Source organism: Scyliorhinus torazame, chromosome 5 (genome assembly GCF_047496885.1).
Source record: "Scyliorhinus torazame isolate Kashiwa2021f chromosome 5, sScyTor2.1, whole genome shotgun sequence".
In the NCBI taxonomy this organism is placed as follows: Eukaryota; Metazoa; Chordata; class Chondrichthyes; order Carcharhiniformes; family Scyliorhinidae; genus Scyliorhinus; species Scyliorhinus torazame.
The window spans coordinates 29340994-29360610 of record NC_092711.1 but is presented as its reverse complement, the minus strand read 5'-3'; positions in this window follow the sequence as shown (position 1 = coordinate 29360610).

Here is a 19617-nt window from a genome sequence, read left to right as displayed (position 1 = left end):
GACCACACAGATATGGGAATGTTGACCAGGAGCTGCAGGGGTTATACAGAGCACACCCTGGCCACACAGAGAAGGGATTGTTGACCAGGAGCAGGGGTTATACAGAGCACACCCTGGCCACACAGAGAAGGGAATGTTGACCAGGAGCAGGGTTTATACAGTGCACACCCTGGCCACACAGAGATGGGAATGTTGACCATGAGATGCAGGGGTTATGCAGAGCACATCCTGGCCACACAGAGATGGGAATGTTGACCAGGAACTGCAGGTGTTATACAGAGCACATCGTGGTCACACAGAGATGGGAATGTTGACCAGGAGATGCAGGGGTTATACAGAGCACACCCAGGCCACACACAGATGGGAATGTTGACCATTAGCTGCTGGGGTTAGACAGTGCACACCCTGGCCACACAGTGATGGGATGTTGACCAGGAGCAGGGGTATACAGAGCACACCCTGGCCACACAGATGGGAATGTTGACCAGGAGTTGCAGGAGTTATACAGAGCACAGCATGGCCACACAGAGATGGGAATGTTGACCATGAGATGCAGGGGTTATACAGAGCACATACTGACCACACAGTGATGGGAATATTGACCAGGAGCAGGGGTATACAGAGCACACCCTGGCCACACACAGATGGGAATGTTGACCAGGAGCTGCAGGGGTTAGACAGAGCACACCCTGGCCACACACAGGTGGGAATGTTGACCAGGAGCTGCTGGGGTTAGACAGAGCACACCCTGGCCACACAGTGATGGGAATGTTGACCAGGAGCAGGGGTATACAGAGCACACCCTGGCCACACAGATGGGAATGTTGACCAGGAGTTGCAGGAGTTATACAGAGCACAGCATGGCCACACAGAGATGGGAATGTTGACCATGAGATGCAGGGGTTATACAGAGAACACCCTGGCCACACACAGATGGGAATGTTGACCAGGAGATGGTGGGGTTATACTGAGCACATCCTGACCACACAGTGATGGGAATGTTGACCAAAGTTGCACGGGTTATACAGAGCACATACTGACCACACAGTGATGGGAATGTTGACCAGGAGCAGGGGTATACAGAGCACACCCTGGCCACACACAGGTGGGAATGTTGACCAGGAGCTGCTGGGGTTAGACAGAGCACACACTGGCCACACAGAAATGGGAATGTTGACCAGGAGCTGCAGGGGTTATACAGAGCACACCCAGGCCACACACAGATGGGAATGTTGACCAGGAGTTGCAGGGGTTATACAGAGCACACACTGGCCACACAGAAATGGGAATGTTGACCAGGAGTTGCAGGGGTTATACAGAGCACACAATGGCAACACATAAATGGGAATGTTGACCATGAGATGCAGGGGTTATGCAGAGCACATCCTGGCCACACAGAGATGGGAATGTTGACCAGGAACTGCAGGTGTTATACAGAGCACATCGTGGTCACACAGAGATGGGAATGTTGACCAGGAGATGCAGGGGTTATACAGAGCACACCCAGGCCACACACAGATGGGAATGTTGACCATTAGCTGCTGGGGTTAGACAGTGCACACCCTGGCCACACAGTGATGGGATGTTGACCAGGAGCAGGGGTATACAGAGCACACCCTGGCCACACAGATGGGAATGTTGACCAGGAGTTGCAGGAGTTATACAGAGCACAGCATGGCCACACAGAGATGGGAATGTTGACCATGAGATGCAGGGGTTATACAGAGCACATACTGACCACACAGTGATGGGAATATTGACCAGGAGCAGGGGTATACAGAGCACACCCTGGCCACACACAGATGGGAATGTTGACCAGGAGCTGCAGGGGTTAGACAGAGCACACCCTGGCCACACACAGGTGGGAATGTTGACCAGGAGCTGCTGGGGTTAGACAGAGCACACCCTGGCCACACAGTGATGGGAATGTTGACCAGGAGCAGGGGTATACAGAGCACACTCTGGCCACACAGATGGGAATGTTGACCAGGAGTTGCAGGAGTTATACAGAGCACAGCATGGCCACACAGAGATGGGAATGTTGACCATGAGATGCAGGGGTTATACAGAGAACACCCTGGCCACACACAGATGGGAATGTTGACCAGGAGATGGTGGGGTTATACTGAGCACATCCTGACCACACAGTGATGGGAATGTTGACCAAAGTTGCACGGGTTATACAGAGCACATACTGACCACACAGTGATGGGAATGTTGACCAGGAGCAGGGGTATACAGAGTACACCCTGGCCACACACAGGTGGGAATGTTGACCAGGAGCTGCTGGGGTTAGACAGAGCACACACTGGCCACACAGAAATGGGAATGTTGACCAGGAGCTGCAGGGGTTATACAGAGCACACCCAGGCCACACACAGATGGGAATGTTGACCAGGAGTTGCAGGGGTTATACAGAGCACACACTGGCCACACAGAAATGGGAATGTTGACCAGGAGTTGCAGGGGTTATACAGAGCACACAATGGCAACACAGAAATGGGAATGTTGACCAGGAGTTGCAGGGGTTATACAGAGCACACACTGGCCACACTGAAATGGGAATGTTGACCAGGAGCTGCAGGGGTTATACAGAGCACACCCAGGCCACACACAGATGGGATGTTGACCAGGAGCAGGGGTATACAGAGCACACCCTGGCCACACAGACGGGAATGTTGACCAGGAGTTGCAGGGGTTATACAGAGCACACCCTGACCACACAGAGGTGGGTATGTTGACCAGGAGCTGCAGGGGTTATACAGAGCACACCCTGGCCACACACAGAGGTGGGAATGTTGACTAGTCGCAGATGTTATACAGAGTACACCCTGGCCACACAGAGAAGGGAATGTTGACCAGGAGCAGGGTTTATACAGAGCACACCCTGGCTACACAGAGATGGGAATGTTGACCAGGAGATGCAGGGGTTATGCCGAGCACATCCTGGCCACACAGAGATGGGAATGTTGACCATGAGCTGCAGGGGTTAAACAGAGCACACCCTGGCCACACAGAGATGGGAATGTTGACCAGGAGCAGGTGTTATGCAGAGCACATCCTGGCCACACAGAGATGGGAATGTTAACCAGGAGCTACAGGGGTTATACAGAGCACATCGTGGCCACACAATGATGGGAATGTTGACCAGGAGATGCAGGGGTTATACAGAGCACACCCTGGCCACATAGAGAAGGGAATGTTGACCAGGAGTTGCAGGGGTTATACAGAGCACATCCTAACCACACGGTGATGGGAATGTTGACCAGGAGCAGGGGTACACAGAGCACACCCTGGCCACACACAGATGGGAATGTTAACCAGGAGTTGCAGGGGTGATACAGAGCACTCACAGGCCACACAGAGATGGGAATGTTGACCAGGAGCGGCTGAGGTTAGACAGAGCACACCCTGGCCACACAGTGATGGGAATGTTGACCATGAGCAGGGACATACAGAGCACACCCTGGCCACACAGATGGGAATGTTGACCAGGGGCAGGGGTTATACAGAGCACACCCTGGCCACACAGAGATGGGAATGTTGGCCATGAGCTGCAGGGATTATACAGAGCACACCCTGACCACACAGATATGGGAATGTTGACCAGGAGCTGCAGGGGTTATACAGAGCACACCCTGGCCACACAGAGAAGGGATTGTTGACCAGGAGCAGGGGTTATACAGAGCACACCCTGGCCACACAGAGAAGGGAATGTTGACCAGGAGCAGGGTTTATACAGTGCACACCCTGGCCACACAGAGATGGGAATGTTGACCATGAGATGCAGGGGTTATGCAGAGCACATCCTGGCCACACAGAGATGGGAATGTTGACCAGGAACTGCAGGTGTTATACAGAGCACATCGTGGTCACACAGAGATGGGAATGTTGACCAGGAGATGCAGGGGTTATACAGAGCACACCCAGGCCACACACAGATGGGAATGTTGACCATTAGCTGCTGGGGTTAGACAGTGCACACCCTGGCCACACAGTGATGGGATGTTGACCAGGAGCAGGGGTATACAGAGCACACCCTGGCCACACAGATGGGAATGTTGACCAGGAGTTGCAGGAGTTATACAGAGCACAGCATGGCCACACAGAGATGGGAATGTTGACCATGAGATGCAGGGGTTATACAGAGCACATACTGACCACACAGTGATGGGAATATTGACCAGGAGCAGGGGTATACAGAGCACACCCTGGCCACACACAGATGGGAATGTTGACCAGGAGCTGCAGGGGTTAGACAGAGCACACCCTGGCCACACACAGGTGGGAATGTTGACCAGGAGCTGCTGGGGTTAGACAGAGCACACCCTGGCCACACAGTGATGGGAATGTTGACCAGGAGCAGGGGTATACAGAGCACACCCTGGCCACACAGATGGGAATGTTGACCAGGAGTTGCAGGAGTTATACAGAGCACAGCATGGCCACACAGAGATGGGAATGTTGACCATGAGATGCAGGGGTTATACAGAGAACACCCTGGCCACACACAGATGGGAATGTTGACCAGGAGATGGTGGGGTTATACTGAGCACATCCTGACCACACAGTGATGGGAATGTTGACCAAAGTTGCACGGGTTATACAGAGCACATACTGACCACACAGTGATGGGAATGTTGACCAGGAGCAGGGGTATACAGAGCACACCCTGGCCACACACAGGTGGGAATGTTGACCAGGAGCTGCTGGGGTTAGACAGAGCACACACTGGCCACACAGAAATGGGAATGTTGACCAGGAGCTGCAGGGGTTATACAGAGCACACCCAGGCCACACACAGATGGGAATGTTGACCAGGAGTTGCAGGGGTTATACAGAGCACACACTGGCCACACAGAAATGGGAATGTTGACCAGGAGTTGCAGGGGTTATACAGAGCACACAATGGCAACACAGAAATGGGAATGTTGACCAGGAGTTGCAGGGGTTATACAGAGCACACACTGGCCACACACAGATGGGATGTTGACCAGGAGCAGGGGTATACAGAGCACACCCTGGCCACACAGACGGGAATGTTGACCAGGAGTTGCAGGGGTTATACAGAACACACCCTGATCACACAGAGGTGGGTATGTTGACCAGGAGCTGCAGGGGTTATACAGAGCACACCCTGGCCACACACAGAGGTAGGAATGTTGACTAGTCGCAGATGTTATACAGAGTACACCCTGGCCACACAGAGAAGGGAATGTTGACCAGGAGCAGGGTTTATACAGAGCACACCCTGGCTACACAGAGATGGGAATGTTGACCAGGAGATGCAGGGGTTATGCCGAGCACATCCTGGCCACACAGAGATGGGAATGTTGACCATGAGCTGCAGGGGTTAAACAGAGCACACCCTGGCCACACAGAGATGGGAATGTTGACCAGGAGCAGGTGTTATGCAGAGCACATCCTGGCCACACAGAGATGGGAATGTTAACCAGGAGCTACAGGGGTTATACAGAGCACATCGTGGCCACACAAAGATGGGAATGTTGACCAGGAGATGCAGGGGTTATACAGAGCACACCCTGGCCACACAGAGAAGGGAATGTTGACCAGGAGTTGCAGGGGTTATACAGAGCACATCCTAACCACACGGTGATGGGAATGTTGACCAGGAGCAGGGGTACACAGAGCACACCCTGGCCACACACAGATGGGAATGTTAACCAGGAGTTGCAGGGGTGATACAGAGCACTCACAGGCCACACAGAGATGGGAATGTTGACCAGGAGCGGCTGAGGTTAGACAGAGCACACCCTGGCCACACAGTGATGGGAATGTTGACCAGGAGCAGGGGTATACAGAGCACACACTGGCCACACAGATGGGAATGTTGACCAGGAGTTGGAGGGGTTATACAGAGCACTCCCTGACCACACAGTGGTGGGAATGTTGACCAGGAGCTGCAGGGGTTATACAGAGCACTCCCTGACCACAGAGAGAAGGGAATGTTGACCAGGAGCAGGGTTTATACAGAGCACACCCTGGCCACACAGAGATGGGAATGTTGACCAGGGGCAGGGTTTATACAGAGCACACTCTGGCCACACAGAGATGGGAATGTTGACCAGGAGCATGGGTTATGCAGAGCACATCCTGGCCACACAGAAATGGGAATGTTGACCAGGAGCTGAAGGGGTTATACAGAGCACATCGTGGCCACACAGAGATGGGAATGTTGACCAGGAGATGCAGGGGTTATACAGAGAACACCCTGGCCACACAGATGGGAATGTTGACCAGCAGCTGCAGGGGTGATACAGAGCACACCCTGGCCACACAGAGATGGGAATGTTGACCAGGAGCAGGGGTTATACAGAGCACATCATGGCCACACAGAGTTGGAATGTTGACCAGGAGCTGCAGGGGTTATACAGAGCCCACCCTGGCCACACAGAGATGGGAATGTTGACCAGGAGCAGGGGTTATACAGAGCACATCATGGCCACACAGTGAAGGGAATGTTGACCAGGAGCATGGGTTATGCAGAGCACCTCCTGGCCACACACAGATGGGAATGTTGACCAGGAGCTGCTGGGGTTAGACAGAGCACACCCTGGCCACACAGAGATGGGCATGTTGACCAGGAGCAGGGGTATACAGAGCACACCCTGGCCACACTGATGGGAATGTTGACCAGTAGCTGCAGGGGTGATACAGAGCACATCCTGGCCACACAGAGATGGGAATGTTGACCAGGAGCAGGGGTTATGCAGAGCACATCCTGGCCACACAGAGATGGGAATGTTGACCAGGAGCTGCAGGGGTTATACAGAGCATACCCTGGCCACACAGAGAAGGGAATGTTGACCAGGAGCAGGGGTTATACAGAGCACACCCTGGCCACACAGAGATGGGAATGTTGACCAAGAGCTGCTGGGGTTACACAGAGCACATCGTGGCCACACAGAGATGGGAATGTTGAACAGGAGATGCAGGGGTTATACAGAGCACACCCTACCCACACAGTGATGGGAATGTTGACCAGGAGCAGGGGTATACAGAGCACACCCTGGCCACACAGATGGGAATGTTGACCAGTAGCTGCAGGGGTTATACAGAGCACACCCTGGCCACACAGAGATGGGAATGTTGACCAGGAGCAGGGGTATACAGAGCACACTCTGGCCACACAGATGGGAATGTTGACCAGGAGCAGGGGTTATACAGAGCACACCCTGGCCACACAGAGAAGGAAATGTTGACCAAGAGCAGGGTTTATACAGAGCACACCCTGGCCACACAGAGATGGGAATGTTGACCATGAGATGCAGGGGTTATGCAGAGCACATCCTGGTCACACAGAGATGGGAATGTTGACATGAGCTGCAGGGGTTATACAGAGCACACCCTGGCCACACAGAGATGGGAATGTTGACCAGGAGCTGCAGGGGTTATACAGAGCACATCGTGGCCACACAGAGATGGGAATGTTGACCAGGAGATGGAGGGGTTATACAGAGCACATCCTGACCACACAGTGATGGGAATGTTGACCATGAGCAGGGGTATACAGAGCACACCCTGGCCACACACAGGTGGGAATGTTGACCAGGAGCTGCTGGGGTTAGACAGAGCACACCCTGGCCACACAGTGATGGGAATGTTGACCAGGAGCAGGGGTATACAGAGCACACCCTGGCCACACAGATGGGAATGTTGACCAGGGCTGCAGGGGTTATACAGAGCACACCCAGGCCACACACAGATGGGAATGTTGACCATTAGCTGCTGGGGTTAGACAGAGCACACCCTGGCCACACAGTGATGGGGATGTTGACCAGGAGCAGGGTTATACAGAGCACACCCTGGCCACACAGATGGGAATGTTGACCAGGAGTTGCAGGGGTTATACAGAGCACACCCTGACCACACAGAGGTGGGTATGTTGACCAGGAGCTGGAGGGGTTATACAGAGCACACCCTGGCCACACAGAGAAGAGAATGTTGACCAGGAGCAGGGTTTATACAGAGCACACCCTGGCCACACAGAGATGGGAATGTTGACCAGGAGATGCAGGGGTTATACAGAGCACACCCTGGCCACACAGAGATGGGAATGTTAACCAGGAGCTGCAGGGGTTATACTGAGCACACCCTGGCCACACAGAGATGGGAATGTTGACCAGGACATGCAGGGGTTATGCAGAGCACATCCTGGCCACACAGAGATGGGAATGTTAACCAGGAGCTGCAGGGGTTATACAGAGCACACCCTGGCCACACAGAGAAGGGAATGTTGACCAGGAGCAGGGGTTATACAGTGCACACCCTGGCCACACAGAGAAGGGAATGTTAACCAGGGGCAGGGTTTATACAGAGCACACCCAGGACACACACAGATGGGAATGTTGACCATTAGCTGCTGGGGTTAGACAGAGCACACCCTGGCCACACAGAGATGGGAATATTGACCAGGAGCTGCAGGGGTTATACAGAGCACACCCAGGCCACACACAGATGGGAATGTTGACCATTAGCTGCTGGGGTTATACAGAGCACACCCTGGCCACACACAGAGGTGGGAAAGTTGACCAGGAGCAGATGTTATACAGAGCACATCCTGGCCACACAGAGATGGGAATGTTGACCAGGAGCAGGGTTTTTACAGAGCACACCCTGGCCACACAGAGATGGGAATGTTGACCAGGAGCAGGGGTTATGCAGAGCACATCCTGGCCACACAGAGATGGGAATGTTAACCAGGAGCTACAGGGGTTATACAGAGCACATCGTGGCCACACAAAGATGGGAATGTTGACCAGGAGCTGCAGGGGTTATACAGAGCACATCCTGACCACACAGTGATGGGAATGTTGACCAGGAGTTGCAGGGGTTATACAGAGCACACCCTGGCCACACACAGATGGGAATGTTGACCAGGAGTTGCAGGGGTTATACAGAGCACTCACTGGCCACACAGAGATGGAAATGTTGACCAGGAGCTGCAGGGGTTATACAGAGCACAGCCTGGCCACACAGAGAAGGGAATGTTGACCAGGAGCAGGGGTTATACAGAGCACACCCAGGCCACACAGAGAAGGGAATGTTAACCAGGGGCAGGGTTTATACAGAGCACACCCTGGCCACACAGTGATGGGAATGTTGACCAGGACCTGCAGTGGTTATACAGAGCACATCCTGGCCACACAGAGATGGGAATGTTGACCAGGAGCAGGGGTTATACAGAGCACACCCTGGCCACACAGAGAAGGGAATGTTAACCAGGGGCAGGGTTTATACAGAGCACACCCTGGCCACACAGTGATGGGAATGTTGACCAGGAGATGCAGGGGTTATGCAGAGCACATCCTGACCACACAGAGATGGGAATGTTGACCAGGAGCTGCAGGGGTTATACTGAGCACATCCTGGCTACACAGAGATGGGAATGTTGACCAGGAGCTGCACGGGTTATACAGAGCACACCCTGGCCACACAGAGATGGGAATGTTGACGAGGAGATGCAGAGGTTATACAGAGCACATCCTGACCACACAGAGATGGGAATGTTGACCATGAGCTGCAGGGGTTATACAGAGCACACCCTGGCCACACAGAAATGGGAATGTTGACCAGGAGCTGCAGGGGTTATGCAGAGCACATCCTGGCCATACAGAAATGGGAATGTTGACCAGGAGCTGAAGGGGTTATACAGAGCACATCGTGGCCACACAGAGAGGGAATGTTGACCAGGAGATGCAGGGGTTATACAGAGAACACCCTGGCCACACAGAGATGGGAATGTTGACCAGGAGCAGAGGTATACAGAGCACACCCTGGCCACACAGATGGGAATGTTGACCAGTAGCTGCAGGGGTGATACAGAGCACACCCTGGCCACACAGAGATGGGAATGTTGACCAGGAGCAGGGGTTATACAGAGCACATCATGGCCACACAGAGATGGGAATGTTGACCAGGAGCTGCAGGGGTTATACAGAGCACACCCTGGCCACACAGTGAAGGGAATGTTGACCAGGAGCAGGGGTTATACAGAGCACACCCTGGCCACACAGAGATGGGAATGTTGACCAGGAGCTGCTGGGGTTAGACAGAGCACACACTGGCCACAAAGAGATGGGAATGTTGACCAGGAGCAGGGGTATACGGAGCACACCCTGGCCACACAGATGGGAATGTTGAACAGTAGCTGCAGGGGTTATACAGAGCACACCCTGGCCACACAGAGATGGGAATGTTGACCAGGAGATGGAGGGGTTATACAGAGCACATCCTGACCACACAGTGATGGGAATGTTGACCAAAGTTGCACGGGTTATACCTAGCACATACTGACCACACAGTGATGGGAATGTTGACCAGGAGCAGGGGTATACAGAGCACACCCTGGCCACAGACAGGTGGGAATGTTGACCAGGAGCTGCTGGGGTTATACAGAGCACACCCTGGCCACACAGTGATGGGAATGTTGACCAGGAGCAGGGGTATACAGATCACACACTGTCCACACAGATGGGAAAGTTGACCAGGAGTTGCAGGGGTTATACAGAGCACACACTGGCCACACAGAGATGGGAATGTTGACCAGGAGTTGCAGGGGTTATACAGAGAACACCCAGGCCACACACAGATGGGAATGTTGACCATTAGCTGCTGGGGTTAGACAGAGCACACCCTGGCCACACAGTGATGGGGATGTTGACCAGGAGTTGCAGGGGTTATACAGAGCACACACTGGCCACACAGAGATGGGAATGTTGACCAGGAGATGCAGGTGTTATACAGAGCACACCCTGGCCACACACAGATGGGAATGTTGACCATTAGCTGCTGGGGTTAGACAGAGCACACCCTGGCCACACACAGAGGTGGGAAAGTTGACCAGGAGCAGGGTTTATACAGAGCACACCCTGGCCACACAGAGATGGGAATGTTGACCAGGAGATGCAGGGGTTATGCAGAGCACATCCTGGCCACACAGAGATGGGAATGTTGACCATGAGCTGCAGGGGTTACACAGAGCACACCCTGGCCACACAGAGATGGGAATGTTGACCAGGAGCTGCAGGGGTTATACAGAGCACATCGTGGCCACACACAGATGGGAATGTTGACCAGGAGTTGCAGGGGTTATACAGAGCACTCACTGGCCACACAGAGATGGGAATGTTGACCAGGAGCAGGGGTTATACAGAGCACACCCTGGCCACACAGAGAAGGGAATGTTAACCAGGGGCAGGGTTTATACAGAGCACACCCTGCCCACACAGAGATGGGAATGTTGACCAGGAGGTGCAGGGGTTATGCAGAGCACACCCTGGCCACACAGTGATGGGAATGTTGACCAGGAGCTGCAGGGGTTATACAGAGCACATCCTGGCTACACAGAGATGGGAATGTTGACCATGAGCTGCAGGGGTTATACAGAGCACACCCTGGCCACACAGAGATGGGAATGTTGGCCAGGAGCATGGGTTATGCAGAGCACATCCTGGCCATACAGAAATGGGAATGTTGACCAGGAGCTGAAGGGGTTATACAGAGCACATCGTGGCCACACAGAGATGGGAATGTTGACCAGGAGATGCAGGGGTTATACAGAGAACACCCTGGCCACACACTGATGGGAATGTTGATCAGGAGCTGCTGGGGTTAGACAGAGCACACCCTGGCCACACAGAGATGGGAATGTTGACCAGGAGCAGAGGTATACAGAGCACACCCTGGCCACACAGATGGGAATGTTGACCAGTAGCTGCAGGGGTGATACAGAGCACACCCTGGCCACACAGAGATGGGAATGTTGACCAGGAGCAGGGGTTATACAGAGCACATCATGGCCACACAGAGATGGGAATGTTGACCAGGAGCTGCAGGGGTTATACAGAGCACACCCTGGCCACACAGTGAAGGGAATGTTGACCAGGAGCAGGGGTTATACAGAGCACACCCTGGCCACACAGAGATGGGAATGTTGACCATGAGCTGCAGGGGTTATACAGAGCACACCCTGGCCACACAGAGATGGGAATGTTGACCAGGAGCATGGGTTATGCAGAGCACATCCTGGCCATACAGAAATGGGAATGTTGACCAGGAGCTGAAGGGGTTATACAGAGCACATCGTGGCCACACAGAGATGGGAATGTTGACCAGGAGATGCAGGGGTTATACAGAGAACACCCTGGCCACACACTGATGGGAATGTTGATCAGGAGCTGCTGGGGTTAGACAGAGCACACCCTGGCCACACAGAGATGGGAATGTTGACCAGGAGCAGAGGTATACAGAGCACACCCTGGCCACACAGATGGGAATGTTGACCAGTAGCTGCAGGGGTGATACAGAGCACACCCTGGCCACACAGAGATGGGAATGTTGACCAGGAGCAGGGGTTATACAGAGCACATCATGGCCACACAGAGATGAGAATGTTGACCAGGAGCTGCAGGCGTTATACAGAGCACACCCTGGCCACACAGTGAAGGGAATGTTGACCAGGAGCAGGGGTTATACAGAGCACACCCTGGCCACACAGAGATGGGAATGTTGACCAGGAGCTGCTGGGGTTAGACAGAGCACACACTGGCCACAAAGAGATGGGAATGTTGACCAGGAGCAGGGGTATACGGAGCACACCCTGGCCACACAGATGGGAATGTTGAACAGTAGCTGCAGGGGTTATACAGAGCACACCCTGGCCACACAGAGATGGGAATGTTGACCAGGAGCAGGGGTATACAGAGCACACTCTGGCCACACAGATGGGAATGTTGATCAGTAGCTGCAGGGGTTATATAGAGCACATCCTGGCCACACAGAGATGGGAATGTTGACCATGAGCAGGGACATACAGAGCACACCCTGACCACACAGAGGTGGGAATGTTGACCAGGAGCTGCAGGTGTTATACAGAGCACACCCTGGCCACACACAGAGGTAGGAATGTTGACCATGAGCAGGGACATACAGAGCACACCCTGGCCACACAGATGGGAATGTTGACCAGGGGCAGGGGTTATACAGAGCACACCCTGGCCACACAGAGATGGGAATGTTGGCCATGAGCTGCAGGGATTATACAGAGCACACCCTGACCACACAGATATGGGAATGTTGACCAGGAGCTGCAGGGGTTATACAGAGCACACCCTGGCCACACAGAGAAGGGATTGTTGACCAGGAGCAGGGGTTATACAGAGCACACCCTGGCCACACAGAGAAGGGAATGTTGACCAGGAGCAGGGTTTATACAGAGCACACCCTGGCCACACAGAGAAGGGAATGTTGACCATGAGATGCAGGGGTTATGCAGAGCACCACCTGGCCACACAGAGATGGGAATGTTGACCAGGAACTGCAGGTGTTATACAGAGCACATCGTGGCAACACAGAGATGGGATGTTGACCAGGAGCAGGGGTATACAGAGCACACCCTGGCCACACAGATGGGAATGTTGACCAGGAGTTGCAGGAGTTATACAGAGCACAGCATGGCCACACAGAGATGGGAATGTTGACCATGAGATGCAGGGGTTATACAGAGCACATACTGACCACACAGTGATGGGAATATTGACCAGGAGCAGGGGTATACAGAGCACACCCTGGCCACACACAGATGGGAATGTTGACCAGGAGCTGCAGGGGTTAGACAGAGCACACCCTGGCCACACACAGGTGGGAATGTTGACCAGGAGCTGCTGGGGTTAGACAGAGCACACCCTGGCCACACAGTGATGGGAATGTTGACCAGGAGCAGGGGTATACAGAGCACACCCTGGCCACACAGATGGGAATGTTGACCAGGAGTTGCAGGAGTTATACAGAGCACAGCATGGCCACACAGAGATGGGAATGTTGACCATGAGATGCAGGGGTTATACAGAGAACACCCTGGCCACACACAGATGGGAATGTTGACCATTAGCTGCTGGGGTTAGACAGAGCACACCCTGGCCACACACAGAGGTGGGAAAGTTGACCAGGAGCAGGGTTTATACAGAGCACACCCTGGCCACACAGAGATGGGAATGTTGACCAGGAGATGCAGGGGTTATGCAGAGCACATCCTGGCCACACAGAGATGGGAATGTTGACCATGAGCTGCAGGGGTTACACAGAGCACACCCTGGCCACACAGAGATGGGAATGTTGACCAGGAGCTGCAGGGGTTATACAGAGCACATCGTGGCCACACACAGATGGGAATGTTGACCAGGAGTTGCAGGGGTTATACAGAGCACTCACTGGCCACACAGAGATGGGAATGTTGACCAGGAGCAGGGGTTATACAGAGCACACCCTGGCCACACAGAGAAGGGAATGTTAACCAGGGGCAGGGTTTATACAGAGCACACCCTGCCCACACAGAGATGGGAATGTTGACCAGGAGGTGCAGGGGTTATGCAGAGCACACCCTGGCCACACAGTGATGGGAATGTTGACCAGGAGCTGCAGGGGTTATACAGAGCACATCCTGGCTACACAGAGATGGGAATGTTGACCATGAGCTGCAGGGGTTATACAGAGCACACCCTGGCCACACAGAGATGGGAATGTTGGCCAGGAGCATGGGTTATGCAGAGCACATCCTGGCCATACAGAAATGGGAATGTTGACCAGGAGCTGAAGGGGTTATACAGAGCACATCGTGGCCACACAGAGATGGGAATGTTGACCAGGAGATGCAGGGGTTATACAGAGAACACCCTGGCCACACACTGATGGGAATGTTGATCAGGAGCTGCTGGGGTTAGACAGAGCACACCCTGGCCACACAGAGATGGGAATGTTGACCAGGAGCAGAGGTATACAGAGCACACCCTGGCCACACAGATGGGAATGTTGACCAGTAGCTGCAGGGGTGATACAGAGCACACCCTGGCCACACAGAGATGGGAATGTTGACCAGGAGCAGGGGTTATACAGAGCACATCATGGCCACACAGAGATGGGAATGTTGACCAGGAGCTGCAGGGGTTATACAGAGCACACCCTGGCCACACAGTGAAGGGAATGTTGACCAGGAGCAGGGGTTATACAGAGCACACCCTGGCCACACAGAGATGGGAATGTTGACCATGAGCTGCAGGGGTTATACAGAGCACACCCTGGCCACACAGAGATGGGAATGTTGACCAGGAGCATGGGTTATGCAGAGCACATCCTGGCCATACAGAAATGGGAATGTTGACCAGGAGCTGAAGGGGTTATACAGAGCACATCGTGGCCACACAGAGATGGGAATGTTGACCAGGAGATGCAGGGGTTATACAGAGAACACCCTGGCCACACACTGATGGGAATGTTGATCAGGAGCTGCTGGGGTTAGACAGAGCACACCCTGGCCACACAGAGATGGGAATGTTGACCAGGAGCAGAGGTATACAGAGCACACCCTGGCCACACAGATGGGAATGTTGACCAGTAGCTGCAGGGGTGATACAGAGCACACCCTGGCCACACAGAGATGGGAATGTTGACCAGGAGCAGGGGTTATACAGAGCACATCATGGCCACACAGAGATGGGAATGTTGACCAGGAGCTGCAGGCGTTATACAGAGCACACCCTGGCCACACAGTGAAGGGAATGTTGACCAGGAGCAGGGGTTAGACAGAGCACACCCTGGCCACACAGAGATGGGAATGTTGACCAGGAGCTGCTGGGGTTAGACAGAGCACACACTGGCCACAAAGAGATGGGAATGTTGACCAGGAGCAGGGGTATACGGAGCACACCCTGGCCACACAGATGGGAATGTTGAACAGTAGCTGCAGGGGTTATACAGAGCACACCCTGGCCACACAGAGATGGGAATGTTGACCAGGAGCAGGGGTATACAGAGCACACTCTGGCCACACAGATGGGAATGTTGATCAGTAGCTGCAGGGGTTATATAGAGCCCATCCTGGCCACACAGAGATGGGAATGTTGACCATGAGCAGGGACATACAGAGCACACCCTGACCACACAGAGGTGGGAATGTTGACCAGGAGCTGCAGGTGTTATACAGAGCACACCCTGGCCACACACAGAGGTAGGAATGTTGACCATGAGCAGGGACATACAGAGCACACCCTGGCCACACAGATGGGAATGTTGACCAGGGGCAGGGGTTATACAGAGCACACCCTGGCCACACAGAGATGGGAATGTTGGCCATGAGCTGCAGGGATTATACAGAGCACACCCTGACCACACAGATATGGGAATGTTGACCAGGAGCTGCAGGGGTTATACAGAGCACACCCTGGCCACACAGAGAAGGGATTGTTGACCAGGAGCAGGGGTTATACAGAGCACACCCTGGCCACACAGAGAAGGGAATGTTGACCAGGAGCAGGGTTTATACAGAGCACACCCTGGCCACACAGAGAAGGGAATGTTGACCATGAGATGCAGGGGTTATGCAGAGCACCACCTGGCCACACAGAGATGGGAATGTTGACCAGGAACTGCAGGTGTTATACAGAGCACATCGTGGCAACACAGAGATGGGATGTTGACCAGGAGCAGGGGTATACAGAGCACACCCTGGCCACACAGATGGGAATGTTGACCAGGAGTTGCAGGAGTTATACAGAGCACAGCATGGCCACACAGAGATGGGAATGTTGACCATGAGATGCAGGGGTTATACAGAGCACATACTGACCACACAGTGATGGGAATATTGACCAGGAGCAGGGGTATACAGAGCACACCCTGGCCACACACAGATGGGAATGTTGACCAGGAGCTGCAGGGGTTAGACAGAGCACACCCTGGCCACACACAGGTGGGAATGTTGACCAGGAGCTGCTGGGGTTAGACAGAGCACACCCTGGCCACACAGTGATGGGAATGTTGACCAGGAGCAGGGGTATACAGAGCACACCCTGGCCACACAGATGGGAATGTTGACCAGGAGTTGCAGGAGTTATACAGAGCACAGCATGGCCACACAGAGATGGGAATGTTGACCATGAGATGCAGGGGTTATACAGAGAACACCCTGGCCACACACAGATGGGAATGTTGACCAGGAGATGGTGGGGTTATACTGAGCACATCCTGACCACACAGTGATGGGAATGTTGACCAAAGTTGCACGGGTTATACAGAGCACATACTGACCACACAGTGATGGGAATGTTGACCAGGAGCAGGGGTATACAGAGCACACCCTGGCCACACACAGGTGGGAATGTTGACCAGGAGCTGCTGGGGTTAGACAGAGCACACCCTGGCCACACAGTGATCGGAATGTTGACCAGGAGCAGGGGTATACAGAGCACACCCTGGCCACACAGATGGGAATGTTGACCAGGAGTTGCAGGGGTTATACAGAGCACACACTGGCCACACAGAAATGGGAATGTTGACCAGGAGCTGCAGGGGTTATACAGAGCACACCCAGGCCACACACAGATGGGAATGTTGACCATTAGCTGCTGGGGTTAGACAGTGCACACCCTGGCCACACAGTGATGGGATGTTGACCAGGAGCAGGGCTATACAGAGCACACCCTGGCCACACAGACGGGACTGTTGACCAGGAGTTGCAGGGGTTATACAGAGCACACCCTGACCACACAGAGGTGGGTATGTTGACCAGGAGCTGCAGGGGTTATACAGAGCACACCCTGGCCACACACAGAGGTGGGAATGTTGACTAGTCGCAGATGTTATACAGAGTACACCCTGGCCACACAGAGAAGGGAATGTTGACCAGGAGCAGGGTTTATACAGAGCACACCCTGGCTACATAGAGATGGGAATGTTGACCAGGAGATGCAGGGGTTATGCCGAGCACATCCTGGCCACACAGAGATGGGAATGTTGACCATGAGCTGCAGGGGTTAAACAGAGCACACCCTGGCCACACAGAGATGGGAATGTTGACCAGGAGCAGGTGTTATGCAGAGCACATCCTGGCCACACAGAGATGGGAATGTTAACCAGGAGCTACAGGGGTTATACAGAGCTCATCGCGGCCACACAAAGATGGGAATGTTGACCAGGAGATGCAGGGGTTATACAGAGCACACCCTGGCCACACAGAGAAGGGAATGTTGACCAGGAGTTGCAGGGGTTATACAGAGCACATCCTAACCACACGGTGATGGGAATGTTGACCAGGAGCAGGGGTACACAGAGCACACCCTGGCCACACACAGATGGGAATGTTAACCAGGAGTTGCAGGGGTTATACAGAGCACTCACTGGCCACACAGAGATGGGAATGTTGACCAGGAGCGGCTGAGGTTAGACAGAGCACACCCTGGCCATACAGTGATGGGAATGTTGACCAGGAGCAGGGGTATACAGAGCACACACTGGCCACACAGATGGGAATGTTGACCAGGAGTTGGAGGGGTTATACAGAGCACTCCCTGACCACACAGAGGTGGGAATGTTCACCAGGAGCAGGGGTTATACAGAGCACACCCTGGCCACACAGAGAAGGGAATGTTGACCAGGAGCAGGGGTTATACAGAGCACACCCTGGCCACACAGAGATGGGAATGTTGACCAGGAGCAGGGGTTATGCAGATCACATCCTGGCCACACAGAGATGGGAATGTTGACCATGAGCTGCAGGGGTTATACAGAGCACACCCTGGCCACACAGAGAAGGGAATATTGACCAGGGGCAGGGTTTATACAGAGCACACTCTGGCCACACAGAGATGGGAATGTTGACCAGGAGCTGCAGGGGTTAGACAGAGCACACCCTGGCCACACAGAGAAGGGAATGTTGACCAGGAGCAGGGGTTATACAGAGCACATCCTGGCCACACAGAGATGGGAATGTTGACCATGAGCTGCAGGGGTTATACAGAGCACACCCTGGCCACACAGAGAAGGGAATGTTGACCAGGGTCAGGGTTTATACAGAGCACATCGTGGCCACACAGAGATGGGAATGTTGACCAGGAGCATGGGTTATGCAGAGCACATCCTGGCCACACAGAAATGGGAATGTTGACCAGGAGATGCAGGGGTTATACAGAGCACATCATGGCCACACAGAGATGGGAATGTTGACCAGGAGCTGCAGGGGTTATACAGAGCCCACCCTGGCCACACAGAGATGGGAATGTTGACCAGGAGCAGGGGTTATACAGAGCACATCATGGTCACACAGTGAAGGGAATGTTGACCAGGAGCATGGGTTATGCAGAGCACATCCTGGCCACACAGAGATGGGAATGTTGGCCAGGAGCATGGGTTATGCAGAGCACATCCTGGCCATACAGAAATGGGAATGTTGACCAGGAGCTGAAGGGGTTATACAGAGCACATCGTGGCCACACAGAGATGGGAATGTTGACCAGGAGATGCAGGGGTTATACAGAGAACACCCTGGCCACACACTGATGGGAATGTTGATCAGGAGCTGCTGGGGTTAGACAGAGCACACCCTGGCCACACAGAGATGGGAATGTTGACCAGGAGCAGAGGTATACAGAGCACACCCTGGCCACACAGATGGGAATGTTGACCAGTAGCTGCAGGGGTGATACAGAGCACACCCTGGCCACACAGAGATGGGAATGTTGACCAGGAGCAGGGGTTATACAGAGCACATCATGGCCACACAGAGATGGGAATGTTGACCAGGAGCTGCAGGGGTTATACAGAGCA